The 7,500-nt window shown below is 35.3% G+C and overlaps 1 long non-coding RNA gene across 1 annotated transcript in view; it reads right to left on the bottom strand.

The window, feature by feature from the left end:
* Positions 1 to 7,500, bottom strand: part of LOC132328120 (uncharacterized) — a 15,365-nt gene that overhangs the window by 2,367 nt on the left and 5,498 nt on the right. The window contains exon 2 of the long non-coding RNA XR_009486696.1: positions 383 to 449. This is a non-coding gene — a long non-coding RNA (uncharacterized LOC132328120). The remainder of the gene's footprint in view (positions 1 to 382; positions 450 to 7,500) is intronic.

The following is a 7,500-nucleotide window of genomic DNA, read 5'->3' as shown; positions in this document are numbered from 1 at the left end:
AGTTTACTGTTGTCTCATTTCTACTAATCATTGTAAAAATTCCCTGTGAAATAATTATCCCTAAAACAATCAAGACAGTATATCTCTATAAAGGAGAGGATCGATTTAACAACAAACTCTAGATTTATCTGTATTGATTAGAGGGCATTCAGTGTAATTTTAGTGAATTATGTTTGGCTTTCATTTCCCAGTAGAAATTTTTCTTGTGATGATCAAAAGGCAAATTACAAACTACTACATGGTCTTTTGTGTGCCACCTACATAACATCCAACTATTACTTTTCAAAGAAACATCAATGCAAGAAAGGAAAAAAATATTGGGGATTTTTTTATACAGGATATCTTACTATAAAAATCATATGACTGAGTTTATAGCACTTACCTAAGAGCCTGATGTCATCTTCTCAATTCATTAATACAGAAATCAGGACTGCACTAAAGAGTCTGTGCTAAAGGAACAAATCCAAGATCATCTTATGAGAATAGAATTAGAAAGATTAAGAAAGTAATATGATTTTTCTTCTTAAATAGGAGTAATTTCAAAGCAGCTGTTAACACTTTCATGTCTGAAACTTCCTTACTGGCACAAGGGAGAACTAAAGGAATCAGACAGATTCAAAGACAATTTAATGTAGCTGTAAGTCTGACGCTGCTGCTGATACAATTTAATTGAGTACTAATTAGAACTAAGAAGGCTAGTTATTTTGTCATCTGCACATGTGTTAGTTCCAGTCATTTTTAATCCAATGTAACAAAGATAAAGAGTCTAACTTACTTTGTTTAGTTAATAACATTAGGCCAGAAGGATCACCTAGTCATTTCATGTTACCTAATACATTCCTAATATAAATAATGTTTAATTACAGTGACTACTTACTCCCGTGAAATGACCAAATAGAACATTTGCTGATTCTACATGTTGACTGTTAGAGACATTTCCACAGGCTTTCTGTGTGTTGTATTCATAAATTTTACCCCAGCTGGTAGGAAGCATAAGAGCAGAATATGAGAGGAAAAAGTTTTTTAGCAGCACAAAGGACATTTGAATTCTGAGACAGAGTTTCCACGCAAAAATATATCAAATTAAAATATAATTTCTAGTATTCCCTAAGAGTGTGTAATATTGCCCATTTATATGCTATCCTTGCTGAATCCAGCAGATCATATGGTGTATTCAAGACTCATATGATAAAGAAGGCATTTGCTAGCATTTTAATACTTAGACCAACAAACAGAGACTGATTTGAATTCACTTGCAAAGCTGATTTGTTGTCTATAATCTCTACCTGGTATGAATTATGCCAGAGTAGTCTCTTATTTATTTTTGTTACTTTACTGATGAGTCAATAACTGTCCCCTGAAATATTAGTCCAGCATGTACCAATGTTTTGTAAAGTAGGAAAATCTGGCAATGATATTGACAGCGTGTGTAAACTCAAATTCAAATCACAATAGAAAAATAGAATAAATGAGAACAAACTCTTCCTTGTCTAAAGAAAAATTGCTGACACTGTAAAAATTGCTTTTTAATGATTGAATTACTATCCCTTAAGTAATCATCCTGAAAAATTTGCTAGTTATGTTAAAGTAAATAACAGTACATCAGTGTGCGCATTGCCAAATCTAATTAATGCAAAGTATTAGAAATACTGGAAACAATGAGACACAGTTATCTAGATAACTTATATAAAGGAAATTAATTTACAAGGGTTGTAATCAATGCATATATCACAGCCAAATAAGAGTTGGATACTGAAAAAGTATCTGGAATTATTGGTGTTATCAATTGCTCTTGAGGTGTCTAAGATGCCTGGCTGCTGCACATGTCAGTGCAAAGACTCAATCCTTCTCTCACTTCAGTCAGTTCAAAAGTTGCCACTCAGGTCAGTGTGATAGTGTCAGGTGCTTTTCTTATTCTTCTTAGACAATGCCCTAAACTATATTAATCTACTTACATTAATTTTTTTCCTTTGAATAAAAGGCAGCATGATAATCTGCAAGTCTGACCACAAGAATTTGAGAGAATTAAAATGTAGCTTAAAACCCACATCATGTAAATAATTGCAATTTGCTAAAAAGATAAAACTAAAAGTTAGCAAATGTTCTCTTAAATTAATTGGTGTACACTGAATGTGTGCTACGTTGTCGTGTGCAGGATATCTTAAAATGAAATATATAATAAACTTTTTCTTATTGCAATTAGATTAATAAAATCAAGTAATTAAAAGACTCTATTTTTTTTTTCTATAAAAAAGAAGAGCTAGAAATTATTAAACTATATGGAAAAGAATCAAAGCTTTTTATAGAAAACAATTCCTTGAGCTGAATTTCAATAAATCAATAAGGTGGTTATTTTTCAATAGGTAATAATTGTCTTTATATAAACTGAAAATATTGTTTGGGATGATTAATATACAATCCTACATAATGCATTTGGGAGTGTCAATGCATAATTCTTAGTTCTAATGTTATTATGTAATTGAGAGAACATGTTCATTTGCCCTAATAACTACTAAGATGCACTTAATAAAATGAAATGTAATAATACTTGTAATTTAATCTATTCATGGAAGTAATTTTAAAAGTCTAGCATTCTCCTTAATGTGGATAGCATTCATAATTTATAAAGTGTTGTGATGCAGAATTGACAATGCCATTGTTTTTTACACTTTGAGATGAATCTGCAGGCTTCATTATCTGCATACCAACCTCAGGATTATCAAGGGCAAACAAAAGATAATTAACACCAGAAACTGGCAAATGCAGATACTGAGTGAGGTTTTTCATTTAATGTAGAACCTTTGAAAACTGGAAAATGGAATAACAGTTCAAAATCTTTTTTTTTCCCCTTTACAGAAAACCATTCCAGTATATTTTCTTTCCTACATTTTAAATGTCATGTTTTTTGCTATAAAATTATATTTGCATGTTCAGCCTTAGATATATGCAGTAAATGAATGTGTTCAGATGGGTATTTTTTCCAAAGTACTAAGTGTTCATTTTCTGTGGTGGTTTTTTCATCTAGAACGGTAGATGGGTAATTATGGTATACATTTCCAAATTCTATAGTTTTACTTCCCCACAGCAAATCTGTAAATAAATACTTAACTTCTCCTTGTCTCATTGTGTCATTCTCTAAGGATGAAAACTTCTACTACACAAATTTGATTAATGAAGAAGGTATATTTTTATGTTAATAGCTTACAGGAAAAAGTATGTGAGACTGCCTTGGGCATTTTTATATGTGCTCACAGCAGAACAATAAGGGTTTACTAAATGCTGATATAGATCCGAGAGAGAATATTTCAACCCGTAAGAATCACTGACATGTTTCTTTTTAGTTTTTTGAACAAGAATTCCTGGCTATGATTCTGCATTGCACTCAAAAATATTTGCCATGTAACTAAGAATTTCATAAATTAACCATTGATGATCCTCCACAAAGAGAATCTTTTGAATGCAAGGCAAAGAAACATTATATGATTTGAAGTGTACGAATGAACACACTTCTACAAAAGGTCCAGGAAAAGTCATTTTACAAATGGAAATGCAGGACAGTGACATTCAGTTTTACACAACTTACAGATTTTGATGACAGTCTAACTCCCCACACGTTGCTTACATAAGAAGTTCTTATTATAGGGGAATGTGCTTATTAACCTAAGAACTACCCATGAAAGATTCAAACATTTGTGTTTAAAGACCTTGATGTACTGCCATACCTTCACTTTTTACAATTCAGAACTGGAAATGCCTTTTAACTAACTAATCTAAAATGAAACAAAATCAGTAGGAGCTTGTTTTCCACCCAGCACAGTGGGCTGAGAGCACTCTATACAGGGATGATGGTTACACTCAAAGATCCAAGCTTGATATCTTGATGAGTCTTGTTCTCTTCCAGAAGGTCTGATGCCAGTTATGATGAAGGTTCCTTAATTATCAGGGCTGTCCCTTATTCCTACTTACCAAACATCTTGGTCCTGATTCTTCCTGGACAGTGACAGGCACCAGAAGGTGCATGGGACAGGGAAAGCCGTATGAGCACACTGGCCCCCCAGAGACACAGAGAGGCTGAGGCTGAGACCAAGGGCTTTCTCCACATCCTTGGATATCCAGACAATGAAAAAAGTGCCTGAAATCCCACAGCAACTGTGTGGTTGTTGATCAGTTCAAACGAGTGAACAGCGTGCCCTAGAGATCAGCAGGGCATGGGGTACCTTGGGGTGTGTCAAGCACAGCATTCCCAACAGCTGGAAAAGAGAGGCTGTCTCACTAGGCTCAGCCTCACCTCAAGCACTCTGCACTGCCCTGGGACAGCATAATACATTATAATGTGCCCAAAGGAGGGCAAAAAAGATGCCAAAGGGACTAGAGGGCATGATTTATGGGGAGCAGATATTTTGTTTATTCAGCTCAGAGAAGAGGAGGGTGCAGAGTGATCTCATTGCTGTCTACAGCCTCCTCATGAGGGGGAGCAGACAGGGAGGAATTGATCTCTTTTTTCTGGGATAATGGAATGTATTAAAGCTACATAAGGGGAAATTGAAAGTGGATATTATGAAAAAGTTCTTCACTGAGAGGGTGGTCAAAGACTGGAACAAGCTCTTGAAGAGCTTGGTCATGGTCCGAAGGCTCCAGTTGGTGTTCAAAGATGTTTGAATGATGCTCAGCTTCATGGTTTATATTTTTCTTATATGTTTTAACTTTTAGGTTGCCCTTTATGGAGGCAGGATTTGGAAGCAATGATTCTCATGGGTGCCTCCCAACTCTAGGAATCTGTGATTCTATGTGCTGGGGCTCTCAGGCACTGAGCTGTCATTCTTTGAGTAGTTATCATTCTAGTTTCTAGATACTTCTGAAAAATAGAGCTCCAAACTTTTCCCATGCTCAGTGGGAAGCTTTGAAATGTAGGAAAAATGAAGAATCAAGATGCTAAAACTCCTAAGCACTACGGTGATCTAAAATTTTTTCTGTTAAAATTCCTTTTTTGAGGACATTGGCTTCAGTTCTGCACATATTTTTACAAAAAGTTTTCAACCTAAGGTCTTTAAATTAAATATACAATGGCTGGAAAAGAGACCATGTCCCTTTGAACTAATAGAGAATATCAGTTCACTCACATCAATTCATTTATTTAAAAGTCCTCATCCTTTCATTGAATTCATCTTCTATTTAACTCCTCCTGAAGGAAAATGAGGTATATCTTCTACTATCTGGAGATTACTGTAAATACATTTTATGGAGTATGATACCTTTTTTAATTAAACACAGGAAAACACAATCAAAGTAGGTGCAGCTTGATTACCAGGTGACACAGCAAAAAACACACCATGCCAAATGGGGTAGTGGGCAGTAGTGGGCTCTGTTACAACCACTACTCCCCCTGAACCCACCCCTGCCACCTGAAGCAGGAGAGGCAGCCTCTGTTTATGAAGTCCAGAGGACATACAGAGTAAATAATGTAGACCTTCTCCATTACAGAGATTTTTTGTAAATTCTGTCTTTCATCCTTTATTCTTCCAACTTATACTAGGACTACCAGTAATAAAAAACCCCAAAAAATAATAGTAATAACAATAAAAATGGAATCTGTTTGCTAATCTTCACATTTATTATGAGACTTTTTTTGAAAAGTTTTTTCTGGACCTATCCTCCACAATTTTCCAAGCATCTTTTTAGTATCTGTGGTATTCATAGTTTTATTTTAAGAGATTAATTTAGACCAGGATTTTCAGAAATCTGTAGTAAATAACAGGAAATACTCAATGCTTAGCAGCTGGAGTGAGTCAAAAAAGCATACACTCTTCATATTTATATATTTTTTATATTTTACACTCTATTTAACATAATATAATCTTTATATAGTTGTATTTTCTACACAGTTTACCAGGATAAATGTTTTGAAAATGCATGTGGTCCTTTCTGGAATGGTGCAATAGTTACACGACGCAGCAATATCTGGTCCTCTGTGCAAAACTGCCACCTGTGCTAATGGGAATTTGTGATGAAGTGGGAACTACACATAATTATATAATAAAATGCTGATATGAAAAATGTGTTAGCAGCAGAACACTAACAAAATACTGTTAATGAACATGTGTACATGTGCATATGAAGAAGCCTGAAGCTGTTAATCAAAATTTGAAAAGCTAATATTGAGATTACTAGATTAGAGTTGAGATTACTACTTTTGTTTTGCCTGATCACCTTTCGAAGAGAATACAACATTACTTTTTCTGCCACTGAGTCCCTGTCATTCAAAGTAACTTTCCAGTTTGGTGAACTGATTGAGCCATATATAAAGTCTCACATGCCATGATTTATGGTATAATTTGGAGTTGGTTACATTCATTTCTGCAAATACCAGGATACTAAAGCATTAGAATACACATTCAGGAAAGACCTATTTGCATCTTACTATGAAAGATCCAAATCTATATTCCCTGTATGGATGAAAACTTCAGTGACAGAGCTTCACCAGGACTAAAGCAGCTTCCATAAGCCAGGGTGCCCGTGGAAAGAACAACTTTCAGCTGGTATATGAGGGATGATGACCTCTTTATAGATCTATACATCTAGCATTTTTTGAGAATTCTTGGAAAAAGGCAGAGAAAGTTTGAGAAGATTGGCAATAAATCCTTAAAATTAAAATTAGCAACTTCAAGTGTATCAAAAGCACTAGATGTATCATACACTGGATACAGGTTGACTTTTCTCCCTTACAGGTATATTTATATAATCACATTCACCATAAAATGTGCACCCCCAAACTTACTGCCTGAGGATGAAACAATAGTAGGTGATAACTCTTGCAAATAACCCCTGCCTTTGTGCTACTTTTAAACTCAGTGGTCACCCTCTAGCATTGAACCAATAAGGAGTTTTCTATTTCAAGATGTGCTATATATGGTAAGGAAGCACCAAATCTCAACATTACCCCCTAAAATTCAACTTCTGTTTACAGTGATTAGAAGAATGATGAACAGAGTGTCAAAGTCTTATGGCACCTCAGGAGTCCAATCTAACACCTGCAGAATCCCAACAATATGGAAATTATTAGAAGTTTTGTGCTGTTCTGCCCTCAAGATTCTATGAGTGCTTTCTTGGCTGGACAGTTGTTCCATGCTATCTTGTGGCTGCTTAAGAAACCCTTCAGATTCTCCTTTCTGTCTTTAGTTTTGAGATCCTTCTTAGAACACCTCTGTAGTGTGGGGTCAGCTTCAATATTTGGTCCTCCTTGTGTTGCAATTAACAACTGGTGAGAGTCAGAATGGAAGAGGTATTTTTTCTTCTTTTATCCTGGACGAGATCATGCTTCTGGTTCTTCGGTGGTAAGACTTACTGCTTGGATGATTGCAATGTGTGCCAGATTTCCAAAACTGCCTACCTAATGGCAGTAACTGCCAAATATATGCAGAAACTGCAGGAGCAAAGGAGTGGGTAGGTAATCTGCCTGTGTGTGCAATTACAGTGGCAGTTGTTCATACACTTTGCATGAAT

This window comes from Haemorhous mexicanus, chromosome 5, assembly GCF_027477595.1.
Source record: "Haemorhous mexicanus isolate bHaeMex1 chromosome 5, bHaeMex1.pri, whole genome shotgun sequence".
In the NCBI taxonomy this organism is placed as follows: domain Eukaryota; kingdom Metazoa; phylum Chordata; class Aves; order Passeriformes; family Fringillidae; genus Haemorhous; species Haemorhous mexicanus.
Note: the sequence above shows the minus strand (reverse complement) of the source record. Positions and strands in the feature narration are given on the sequence as shown.